Source organism: Limanda limanda, chromosome 1 (genome assembly GCF_963576545.1).
Source record: "Limanda limanda chromosome 1, fLimLim1.1, whole genome shotgun sequence".
Taxonomy (NCBI): Eukaryota; Metazoa; Chordata; class Actinopteri; order Pleuronectiformes; family Pleuronectidae; genus Limanda; species Limanda limanda.
In genome coordinates, this window is record NC_083636.1 from 19,642,669 (window position 1) to 19,655,704 (window position 13,036).

Genomic DNA, 13,036 nt, shown 5'->3' on the forward strand with positions numbered 1-13,036 from the left:
ACAAACGCCGGTGAATTGGCGCGGCCCCTAAGGAATGAGATCTAAAACCAGGGAGATGGTGACAGATGAGGGGGGACATTCACCTTCACACTTTCCAGGACCCCTCTCCTCCTCAGATTCAGATCCACAGCAATGTTTCCTTCCATTAAGACGCAGGGTTTCCCGTTAATAGAGGTGTCGCCTCGTCTGAATTAAAGACTGCTGACATGAACGTCGGGGGACATTTATCTCGTCGCGCTGCAGAGGAAACAAAGTGTGACGAGACATCACGCTGCAAAGGCAACACAGTTAACGACCGAGGCGTCGTCTTCAACCGTCATTTAGTCACTACGTCGATAACGAGATATGTCAGGATGTGTTAGAGCTCGTGCCACCGACACCAAGTCATTTCCTGGAGGGAATCCTGAAAGGGGATGTCAATTTGACTCATGAGCTAGCGTCAAGATTAAAAAAAAGTGTAACTGGTGGTTCACGATGCTTATGGCACCACCAGGAAATATTTCTTTGCAAAGCAGAGGAACTGGAGAGTCGCTAGAAAAGAGCGGATGCAGTGTTTTGGTTTTGGTGTAAGAAGGCTTTAACGCTGAAACCAAAGCATCTTGATAGCCCCCTGGTGGCTGGCTCCAGCATTGCTCATAAACCCTGTCATGGACCATCAAATACATTTTTCTCATTGATGGTTTCTGTCATTTCAGGCAGTTCTTATCATTCTGGCATTTCCTAAAAGTGTTCATATATGTTCATATGTATATTGGCGTGACCTCAATCCCACAATCACTACTGTGCAGACTCCAAATAACGTTATTGAAGCAGCGTTTATATTCATAGTGTAGCTTAATTTCTGGATAGTGGGAGAAAGAGGAGATGCATCTTCCATCTTTAGTTACGCTCTATGTATTTACTTGATAGAAAAACATGTAAAGAATTCAGTGCAGGACCTCTCGTCCAATCCACGCCTTCAGTTTCCCATTGGTATATTTCACATTTTAAACAATCAGTTCCTAATATATTTATGTGAATCATTAATCTGCATAAGAAATGTTGAAGTTGGTACTTGGGGAATATAATTCATGTATATTCAGCACTTACCGCAGTATCATGGGAACATCTACACTCTGCACATAATGATGCTGGATACAATTATTCTATTCTGATTGGATCCGGCTGCATTTCACCCAGGGTGAACATATACTTCTACTTTTTACCTATTGAGCCCTAAAATGTAAGAGAGAAGCAAATGTAAATTTGGCATGTGAATATCAAGCGTCTGTCCTCATATCAGCAGCCAACACACAGCTGGTGCACACAACACAAAACGATATCCAAGCAACGACTCCACACTCCTGCTAATTAGCAGGAATAAATCACGGTGAAAAAATAAAATCATTTGGCTATAAGCAAGACGATAAATCAAGCGCACGTATCGATTCATGCAAGTGGATCCACGGCTCTGAGCAGCTGTAACAACCTGAGGCTGTGTCTTCAGGGTAATTCAGGAAAAAAGCAAACGTGTCAAGTGTTCAGCAGCATGAGAGTAAACACAACAAACACAACAAACACCCCCACACCGACGTGCCAAAAGAAGCCTCGTCCAGGATGGACAGAAGAAAACAAAAAGCCTCGCAGAGAATATTCACGTATGCACATGAAACTAAAACAACAACAAATGTGACTCATGATCAAGCAAACTTTGTTCCAGCCAAAGTCACATTGAACTGGATCAGGACAAAGCAACAGCGTCCAGGAGAGAAGGACGAGCCAAGAGCAGCAGGTTTGTATTCTCCACCCCAATGTGAGGTTTTAATCTAATTCATCAGGGTGAATTAAAAAGATCTCTGCTGCTGGACATCGAGAGCTTTACCAACAGTTTCTGTTATAAACAGTTGTATCTATCTTATTGAAGTAAAAACCTATAGTGACATTTAAGTGAAAATAAATGAGATTTATAGTGAGAAACGTGTTGGAGATAATAACTATATGTTGGTCTTTGGATTGCCAGTGGTCCCGAGCTCATTTCAATCAGACAGAAAAAGAAATGACACGACAATAGCTCCGATCTATAATGTGCGCTGTACCATACAAAAGACTATTTCTGGTTTGAACGGTCGGGGCCATAAAGCAGAGTCATTGTCATTCTGAAGGGACCGAATGTCTTGATCCGTGGCGGATCTCTGCCCGAGGCCATATTCAGATATTTAATGAGATATTTAATGGCCGCCTCTGCTCACCTGTCTGACGAGAAGAGTGGCCAGGGCTTCAAACTGTGCCCTTCCCCCTCAAACGCCTTTTTTTCTCCTTGTGTGTAGCAGAGTGTGAAACTGCTAGCATTGCCCCACTGATGGCGCAGAAGTAATCAGCGTATTAAATGCATCATTTCGTTAATTTCGCACAGCGGCTTCAGAGCACTCTGCGGCTTTTGAGGCAGATTCAAAGAGAGCGTGCAGGCTGGATTGCCGAGTGGCAGCTCTGTGCAGAGCGATCAGGGAGAGAAACAATCACGATGCCAATCAGGACAAAGCGTTTTGCTTCCCAGAGTCAGCGTCATTTTTACTTTAGGACACAACGCAATCCCAGAAAGTAGGGCAATGAGTTGACGGACGGATTATTGACCAGAAAGACTTGAAAAAGGAGGACGTTTTGCCAGAGGAGCAGATGAACAATAATCAACCCATCGATCAAGCTGTCAATAAACCTTATCCTCTTCCTCCGTACAGTTGAGTCGAGTGCGGTGTTTCTAGTTTCAGATTCAAGTGAGCAACAGATGAGAGTCTCCCAAGACTCAGCGTGTGAAGCTGCTCTTCAGCCTCTTGTGTAACAGCTGCAATAGAGAATCTACAAGTGCTCCGTCTCTCCACAAGAGGCCCAGAGGAGCCAGGCAGGGGAATCGGTGAGTGGCTTATTTTACATGTGCCCAGTTACGATGTTCCGTGAGCTATAGTTTGAAATCGTGCGAGGTACTTTAAACCTGAAGCAGGTCAATTACAGCACTGAGTCGAGATGCAGCTTTGAGTTCACACGTCCGTCTAGCAGGTGAAAGTCCCTCCTCATTATTTACTGCTGCCGCGAGGGAACGGTTAGAAAAATGGTGGGAAAGGGAAGTTGGAAACCCAGAGCACAATTACAGGTGACAACACCTTCTCACATTGACAATGACAGACGCCCACAGGAAAGTTTAGTGTTTTCGCTCCATGGTTATTATTTAGAACAAATAGGGTTATGGATGTATGATATAAGATGTTTTTGTCTGGAAGTTTTTGCTCTATATCATCACAAAAGCAGAATAATGATGTAATTTGTGATGTTATAAACAATTATTAGGAGCAATACATTCTCTTTTCAAACTAAGGGGAGTCAGAAAAGGATAAAGATCCAACATCACCACATCTTTATCACATCCTGCCCGTTTTTCATCGGTAACGTTTCAGTCAGTAACAAACAATAAATAAAAAATATAATCAAAAACTATTTTTGACATCTATCTAACCTTCAGGGACTTTGCTAAAACTCCCTAAAACCTTAAGGAAATAATTCTAAAAATCATCCATCTACAATCCGTCCCTCTCACATCTTCCTTGCCTCCTTTCTATTTCGCTTCCTCCACTTCTCAAATCTCCACATCCTACAAAGCCTGAACGTGAAAATAAAGGAGGGCGGCTGACAACCTGGATTGCCGGCTCTAGCCTCCCTGCCCCATCCATTCCCTGAAACCATCACCATCTCCATAATCCTGTCCGATAGAAGGAAGATAGAGCGAGAGGCGGCATCTCTGTTAGTTCTGATGATTACACAACAGTGTTATCCCTTCCTGCTGCGTTGACCTTTTGTCCCAGGTGATGTGCCGATGAGCCGCGTCTCCCCACGGGCGCCCTATCTCCCAGGCTCACCCGTACAGGAGGCTGCAGACGGGCCTGATAGCATCTTCGCCTGCGAGAGCCAAGACAGGATGCTGGTTTTATCTGCTGTGTCCTTTGTGAGCTTGTTCCCCACACGGTGCTATTCTGAGGCAAGAGAGAATCAACAGGTGAATTTGTAAGGAGGCTGGATTTTGAAGGATTAATTGACTTTTTCTGTGTTTATTTCGGAGGCTGTCTTCCAGAAAAATGTCACTTCTTTACAAGTAGAATCAACAAATCTCCTGACATCACTGAACTTGTGATACTTTCAGACTCCCACGTTTGTAGCTAATTACGACCAAGGCCAAGGTTTGTTTGCTTCTTTGTTTTTCAGCAGGATTATGCAAAAACTGCTGGATAGACTTCAACAAATCTGTGTGGAAGGATGAGACATGAGCCAGGAGAGTTCGTTTTTTATCTTCACTTACTTTAACATTACTGAAACATTTTCACCTCTCTACCAGGAAACAAGTCACGGTACTTGATATATTCCGTGTTCTTCTGCAGGTTTGGTTCCGACCCGGCCCTTTGCAGCATGTCTTCCCCTCTCTCTCCTGTAGACTAACTGTTCTGTCAATAAAATCAACATTTTAAATATCTTCAACAGACAGAGAATCAGGATCAGGCATAATTAAGGGACTGACATTTATGAAATTAAAATGTGGATGTAGTGAATTTCAGTGTGGTTTTATTAGGGGACTATTTGCATATGTAAGCAGACTATGGTGATTTAAATGGTGCTTTTTTTTTGTCCTCAGTTTTGCATCTAAGGTTTAATTTATTCTTATTGCTGGAGCAGAAAAACAAACTGAGAGAAATACCTGCAGACAAGTTTTCATGACCTTAAGTAAAAAGGTTATTTTATCAGATACAAGCCGCACGGACATTGAGAAATTAAATTCAGAGTCCATGAGGGAAGATGATTCTGGTATCACGCGTGTCCATCACAGCAGGTGCTCAACAACACGTGTTATGTAAGGCGCCACCTATCCACAGTTATGCAACCGCCACCTCAGCCTTGCCTTTTGTTAACGACCACAACCGCCGCTGTTCCTGTCTCTTTTAATAACCTTGGAGAAAAAAACACAGAACACTTTGAGGCTGCAGCAGATGAGGAGCCCGTCATTCATTCAAGCCTGTGCTCGGCGCGTGGGCGGCGGTTTAAGAATAGGTCACCCAATGTTCGCCGGGGATTGTGAATGCAGACAGACGATGGGGGTGCAAGTAGCTCGATACCGCACCCTCCAAACCTGTTTGTCTTCGCTTTTGATTTTGGTTAAACGCACCTCGGGATTCTAATAAAGACGCCGAGGCCTTTGTGACTTTTTTATGTGTCTCGTCTGCTGCCGGCTCATGACATTTGTCTCCAGCTACACGGGGAAGAGAGGAGCACGTGGCTGAATCGGGTGACAAGCTGAACAAGTTGTTTATCTCAGGAAATGAACGAAGGATAAATCGTAATTCCACGTTTAAACCAAATTTACACAAACAAATAAGATATCGACAAAACAGTATTTTGTCAGTTCAAGGGCTCCTTAAAAAGAGGAAGAATAAATGCCCCGTCTTTTGACTGATGGCAGGTTATCACGCCGTTTATCTTTGCACGCCGTCGACCTCGTCTCCAGAGGATCTCAGAGTTCCTCCACTTGAGTGATACACGCTCTCTCCACATCCCTGCAATGTCCACAGCCGCAGCCACCGCCGCCGAGAGAGATTAATGCTGCAGCTTGCTTGATATTGGGTTTAATTATAGCCGTGTGAGTGGGGAGAGTCTCTTTGGTCCGGCCAGGTATCCATCCGACATCCAGGTAACCATGACAACACCTCTATCAGGGACCACTGAGTGCGTGCGTCTGCACCGGAGTGATCTCCAGATAGAGAAGTGGAAATGATCGTAAGTTTGTCTCTCGCACACACACAGACACACACACACACACACACACACTACTAATGCATCGAGAGGTTTCTATTTTTCTGTTTTCTCGACAACCACTCATCCCATCGACCTCCAACTTGATTGTTTTGCTGTTGAGAGGCTTGGGTGTCAAATGGGATGTTTTTTAGGATTTATTCAGACACAAATCCCATATTTTGGCAATTTACAGGTTCCTTATTTCAATTTTGCAGGTCTAATAGAACAGGTTTCCATTGCTTCTCTGCCTCCTCGGTCTGAAACGCTCTTGGCCGGCCTCCTTAAAACCCCAATCTGCAATCAGTCCCTGATCATTCAGGGAGCTGTGAATTTCTAAATCTAGAAATTAGTACATAAAGCATTAAGTACTCAAAAGGCACTTCTGGCAAGAATGAGTGTTATAATATGGGAAATATATTTAAGTGTGTATTTACAGACGTCAGTATTCAGAATCCCTCTGTTTACACCTTGATCACAGCAGAATGACATTATGTGGTTGATAACAACATTTGAGCAGAATGTCAGAGGAAAATGTCAAGAGCAACAACTGGAGTAGGAAGTTGTGGTTTTCGCCGTCGCCTCACAGCAAGAAGGTTTCCAGTTCGAATCCCTGTTTGTCTGAGGTCTTTCTGTGGAGTTTGCTCCAATGTATACGTAGGGTTTTTCTCCAAGTACTCCGGCTTCCTCCCACAGTCCAAAGGCATGCAGATTGATAGTATGTTGGAACTGTGATACACAGGATGGCTTCAATCCAACATGTTTAAGGGGCTGATATTTGTGACTGTGTGGAATTTGTTGCAGATCCAAACACAAAAGAACAAATCCAATTTAAATGTGTTTTCACACGGAGACTGTTGAGCCTTTGTGGAGGTATGAGTGGCAGTCTAGCTCTCATGTTATTATGTGTATGTGTGTGTGTGTGTGTGTGTGTGTGTGTGTGTGTGTGTGTGTGTGTGTGTGTGTGTGTGTGTGTGTGTATGTGTGTGTATGAGTGTGTGTATATGAGTGTGTGTTAGAGTCTAGGTTACATGAGGTGCTTTATAAATTGAATCATCACTGCGGAGGAGATATTAAAAAAAGAAAAAAATCAAATGCCATGAATGATGCAGTAACATGTTTCATCTCCTGGTCTGAGTTATTGATTATTCAATATTAAATAGAATACATTTTATGCAAAGCACATACATTTCTCTGCGTGTGGGATGGAAAAAGGGCATAAACGGGTTTATTAGTGTGGAAATGGTCCTGAATTCATGTGTTATTCTAATGTCACACTGCAGCAGCTTCAAGTGAGCGACAGTCTCGATGTTCTTTTTTCCTTTTAAAAAACGCAGGAAGCTGCAGCGAAGTGAAAAACACTTGAATAGTTCAGCCCGGCCTTGATACTATCCCCGCCGCCGTGCCTTTAATCAGAGAAATGATTGCAGACAGCACATTGATTATGATGATTACAGTGTCCTTAGGTCACATTCGCTGTTTCAGACTAAATGTACAGTAAAACAAAATGAAAATCAGCCCCAATTGTAAAGCAGGAAATTACGATTGAAAGCAAAGAAAAGGGACAATATGTCCTTGTTTTACTCAGTTTGTGCTTCTTTGATTCAATCCTGCATTAAATTAACAAAGCACATGGAGTAGAGAAGAGGATTTCCCTCCAAATAATATGAAGATACATATTAGAACAGCACAAAATGGCCATAACACTGTCAAATGAGGTCAGACCGAAGGAAACACAAAATATATGTCGGCATACGAGAACGTGGGAGAGAATTCTGAGCTGCTAATCGGAGAGCTGGATTCACAGGCTCACTGTAGACGACACTTCAGGGGCTTATTAAAGACAATACTGAAACACATCTGTGAGACCTGGATCCTCCTCACATGGAGAAGAGGCAACGTGAAGCAAATCGCTCTTTTTGATTTCAAGATCCCCATCGTTCATCTGCAAATAAACACAAACTGTTGGCTTTTCTTTTGTCGAGCTGCCTTCACAAAAACAACCTTCCTGCCGAGCAGCTGCCGAGCAACAGGGACACCAAAAAAGTTGCCAAATCGAGGACCTTGCCTTGTCGTGTAATGAGTATAAGTGGAGCCATGAATCCAGATGGCCCCAGTGGCCAGCGCTCCTCTGTTAATGTGAATTAATTGTGACTGTGGTGAGCAGCCCCTGGTTAAGATAATGACTTCACCTGAGGGGTCCTGAGTGGCAGCGAGGCAGAGGTAATTGTTCCGAACATCCCAGTGAGGCGCTCTCAGCGTGATCAGTCACCACTTATCCGAGTGCAGCCGCGCTGAGAGTATGTGTGCTCGCCGGCGTGAAACCGAGATGAAGAGCGTCCAAGATCGGCTCGGGGTTTATTCCATTCTGCGTCCTGCGTGCATGAGCTACGATAACATTTAGGTTTAATTTACAGGTTGTAAAGATGGAATCATATGGAGAATGTCCTCCATAAATGAAATACTAACTGTGATATAAATCCTAATTCACATGCTGTGTGAATACGATAATGTCATGTTAAAGGACTAAACATGCACTGTAAAATACAGATAGCTCATGAATATCAATAAAACTGTGGTAAACATCTTCAACACAGTGATTCCTCAGTTTGACTATTGAGCTGGTGTGAGGCCAAAGCATTTACATAGGCCCCTTGTGGCCGGCTGCGGTATAGGTCATAAACTCTGCCTCCTCCATGTTAGTGGAAGCAGACAGGGATTTCTCATTTTGAACATTTTGGATGATTCAAGTACACAAGTCAATAAAATATATAACATAGGTCTATAGCTGTTTTTAGACATTTTAATGCAGAATTCTTAAATGTTGTATTTTAAGAAGAGAGAAAAGAGCTTGAATCTAAAGATTGAATCATTGCTTGATATAGAGCCTTTGCCACAAAGTGAAGTATTTCTGCAGAAACCTGCCTATTAGAGTCGAATGCATTAGCACCACAGAGAGAATTTATGCTGGGTAATAATTTATATAAAGGTGGACGGTGGTAATAAAGGTGTTCTGTAGTCACACGTGGAGCCGATAGGACGGCTGCAGCGGGAGCACGGTTGTGAAAGATGCTTGACCGTCGTGGATGTGGGCACGGACCCGGCAGTTAACCTTTAAATGGCCTAATTAAACCACAGAGCCATTAGAAAAAATCCATGATTAAATCAGAGCGGCACCACGAGGGGAATGAAACATATCTCTTTAAAGCACTTCTTTCACGGGAGGCCGTTAAATGTGTGACACCCTCCTGCAACACGGTGAATTTGTAGTGTTGACTCACTTACCGTGGCTAAACTGCTCTGTGTGAGTCCATAAACAAACACTGCAGGTAGCATGTTTTATTAAAATGAAACATGTGACATGCGGAAAAAGACAAATCAACAAGAACAGTCCTTGTGTTTGAGCCCGTTTATACTTTAAATTACAGCTCAAGTGTTTCCTGTGCAGGAGAAGAACTCCCTTTACTGCGTTTATTATTTTTACAAATTATTTTTTATACAAACAACAAAAAGCATTGTACGCCTCCTTTAAGATACGTCACAATTCGACCTTTTAGATCCTCGGGGAGTGAATTAAAATTGTATTTAAATGGCTCAGTGTCTTCTCATTTCAAGAATATATTGAGCATGGAGGCTACTCTCTCTGGGGGGTTTGGGGGGGGGGCGGTGTACACATCATCATGGGCACTTACAGGCGATGAATCCCAGCTCCACCGGCTTCGAGCACTGGGAGAATAATTAACACAAACCAGTGTTTTTAGGTGTTTGCCACGAGTGCAGCCAGGGTGTCGTCAAAACTGTTTAGCAACAAATTAATCCCTTCTCCTTTATTCCACAAGTTGACAAACTTCACTCAGCTCATGAGACACAAACCCTGTGTGACCTCCGTGTTATTTTTGTGTGATTATCTCGGAGACGATCTCAGCAGATGGTCTTTCTTCCCCCGAAGTTGTGCTGATGCATTCAGATTCCTGATGATTGTCTCCAAAATAATCACTTAGGGCTGTAATCTGGGTGTTGTGCCGGTTGAGGTTTTGTTTTCGGCAGCGGCACAGCGTGATGGAAGCCACCCCACGCTCCCGCTCATGAATGTTAATTATTAAATCATTCCTCACTTGCTGGCTCCGTTAATGTCAGCCCAATGTGACAGGGTCGGCTCCTTAAATCTTGTTTGTGTCGCTGTAGCACTCCTCCGCCGCTGCTCATGATCCCAGCATCATAACACTGGCGATGGTTAATGGCGTCTTTTTGCCTGGAGCCAGTGTTTGGTCTAACATTCACTCTGCAGGGATCTACACTAACTTGGAGATATTTCCACCGTGCTGCTGTTTACTCTCTCATGTGTCTATAAGAGAAGCTGAACATTTTCTACCCTCTGAGATGTGAGCACCTTCTCTGTGGCAACTCCGCTGGCATTTACCCTGACATTTGACATTCTCAGACTGTGTTACTAAGTTCGTCGCTTCAACAATTTTACTCAGAAAAATCCACATTATTTTCTCAAATGAACAAATTTACTGTATTAAAATGAATCAAAGATCTTTTCAGTTTTTTGTTCTGTTTGGCCTCGGAGCGTGATCACATAAAAACCAACCTCTCGAACCTTATGAATCGTTTTGGTTCTGTCCTCTCACATTAATATCCAGTTATTATCTGTGTGGAAAGTGTGATATGAGCCAAACACAACTACTACGCAGTTTGTAATACAAAAATATTGTGAGGAAATTTTAATTAAAAGGAAACCATCAAAGCCTAAAGAGGAGACATTAAAATATAAGTCAGCTGTATTGATATAAAATAATAAACATATTTTATCGAAAGAGCAATGGAGCTTTGTTACAAACTACTAATGGAAAAGCTTTGCCAAGGCTCAACAGTTCCCGTTGAGCTGCACCGAATTTCACACAATAAATAATATCAGCTCTCTAAATATCCCTGATGTCTCTCATCAAGATTCATGAATTATTCTCTGAAAAAGCTGTGAAACCGTTAGATAAGAACTCAGTGGTTCTGAAGGAGGGATATTATCTCTGTGAATCCATCTGTAAAGGTAATTTTGTCTGCTTAGGACTAATTGTTTTTTGATTTTCTAAGTGTCTAATCAGTCGTCTGATATAAGAATCAGAGACGTAACAACTCATAAGAGATGAAGGATGCCCATTCTGAAACTATTTGAATTCTCAATTAACTGACTAGAAAGTAACAGAGGAGAAAACCTGTTTATGGGAGAATCTTAAACATGAAAACTCTGCGCCTCACCAGTAACCGTGTCCTCGGTGGAGTTATAGGATGTTTTACTGCTCGTAAAAGCCTTTGGTCTCAGGTGGTTTCCACATCTCGTAAAAAAAATATCTCCAAATCAAACAACTGAAATGTCATTTGAAATTGCTCCCGGGAAAGAAACATAAGTGTTTTTGGTTCTGATCGGCGGGAAGTCATCCGTTCTCGTCACCTTCTGAAACTCTTACAGATTGGTGCCGTTTAAAAAAAGAGAAAAGAAAAACAGTTTTCTGATCTGAGGGCAGACGCCGTTTGTTGAGGTTCGAGCACAGAGATGAACGGAGCGGTGCTGAAGAGGGACCCCGGGTCGGGCTGTAATACTTTAGGGAGTAATTGAGATCATGGATTGGAGTGTAGACTGTAAAATAAAGATAAGACGACACAAGTCCATGTCCTCCTTTTTAGACAAAGATGGAGGTGAAATACTGGTGATACAGGTGACATGTGGTCATGTGGAGCCAGAGAGAGTTGTGATCATGGTGTCGAGCCAAGGTATCAAGGTCACATTGACACAAGCACTTGACCAATATGAGTCTCAGATGTCAATCATGATGTTTCAAACCGTTTTTTTTGCATCAAATAACAGATTTATCAATATAAAACACTTGGGCATAAATCAGTGCGATAAGAACTAGTTAGATTGACAGAAATGCTAACATGGAAGAGGCAGGGTTTATGTTGATGTTTTAAGACATTGCACAGGTTGTTTTGGAAGGTAAAGATTTTGATTTTTAAATATTTCTTATTGCTGTTTGTCCTGAAATATGACAAAAGAACAGCATCAGTCATTTAAATTCGTATTTTTGCTAGTAGTCTATACATTTTGTTGCTTCTTACTTTGTGTTTTTGAGGCTTAATGATCCAGCACTCCCTCCTTTCAGCGTGCCAATCAGAAACCTGTAACCGCCATTAAAGTGCATTTTGATGTGAAGCTGATTCTCCTGCTGATTCTTCACATGGCTGGAAAGCTCTATTTCCTTTTCTCTCCACAATGCTACTTCAGACACAAACTGGGGAAATTAACTCAGAGGCAAAGGCAATCTCCCAGACAGTTTAGTGACAAAACATGTGCCGCTGTCCCCTGCTGGATTCACAGCCCTAGTCACAGAAGAGCCGGGGCTGGGACTAATGCACCATGGGAAACAAAACACTCTCGGAGCGGGAGATGCACCAATTGAGTCGAATACCCAGAAGTGTTTTGGCTAAATTGTTGGTACAACATTCAGCTTGGGGCCTGATATAGACACTGATCTTCACCAGTATTACCTCCACCAAGGAAGTAGTTCTCACTTCTTTCCATTGGTTAGTTTGTTGGTCAGCAGGATTAGGCTAAAACTACTTCACGGGTTTCCATGGAGGATGAGATGTTAGTCTGTTCTATTCACAGGCAGCTTCCAGGACCAGGAGCAGGTTTTAATTGTCCTTCAAAGCATCGTCCCATTTAAGTCGACACAGCCAAACTGCTGTCTGCCTGCACATGTGACTCACACCAGTTGCAGGGGATTGAAACAAGTCTGCTGAGCCGACTCCACTTCTGTTTATCAATTGATTGTTTGGCCATTCTGCTGCTTAACTTCCCAGCGTTTAGGTCAAACAGTTTTCTGCTTCTGGGTTCCTCCCTTGTAGATGGTGTCGGGCCGTGTTGCTCAAACATGTAAGACAACCTCCTTCATGGGTAAGTGGGGAGTTTTAAATAGAGAATGTAAATCTATAGTCTTTAAAGAGTCATTACTTTGAGTGTTTACATGTGACACTTAATCATTGGTCTTCTTAAAACTGCTTCATAAACAAGAGTCTAAAGCTGAGCTAGTAGCTAGTAGCAGTGAATCTATAAAGAAAACCGAACTGATAAATAAATGTATATAAACCAAACGGTAGGAGAATTTGGAGTTTTTTACACTTTCCACGTAGAGGTATTTTTCGACAAGAAAAGTGAAATATCAAACGTCGCATA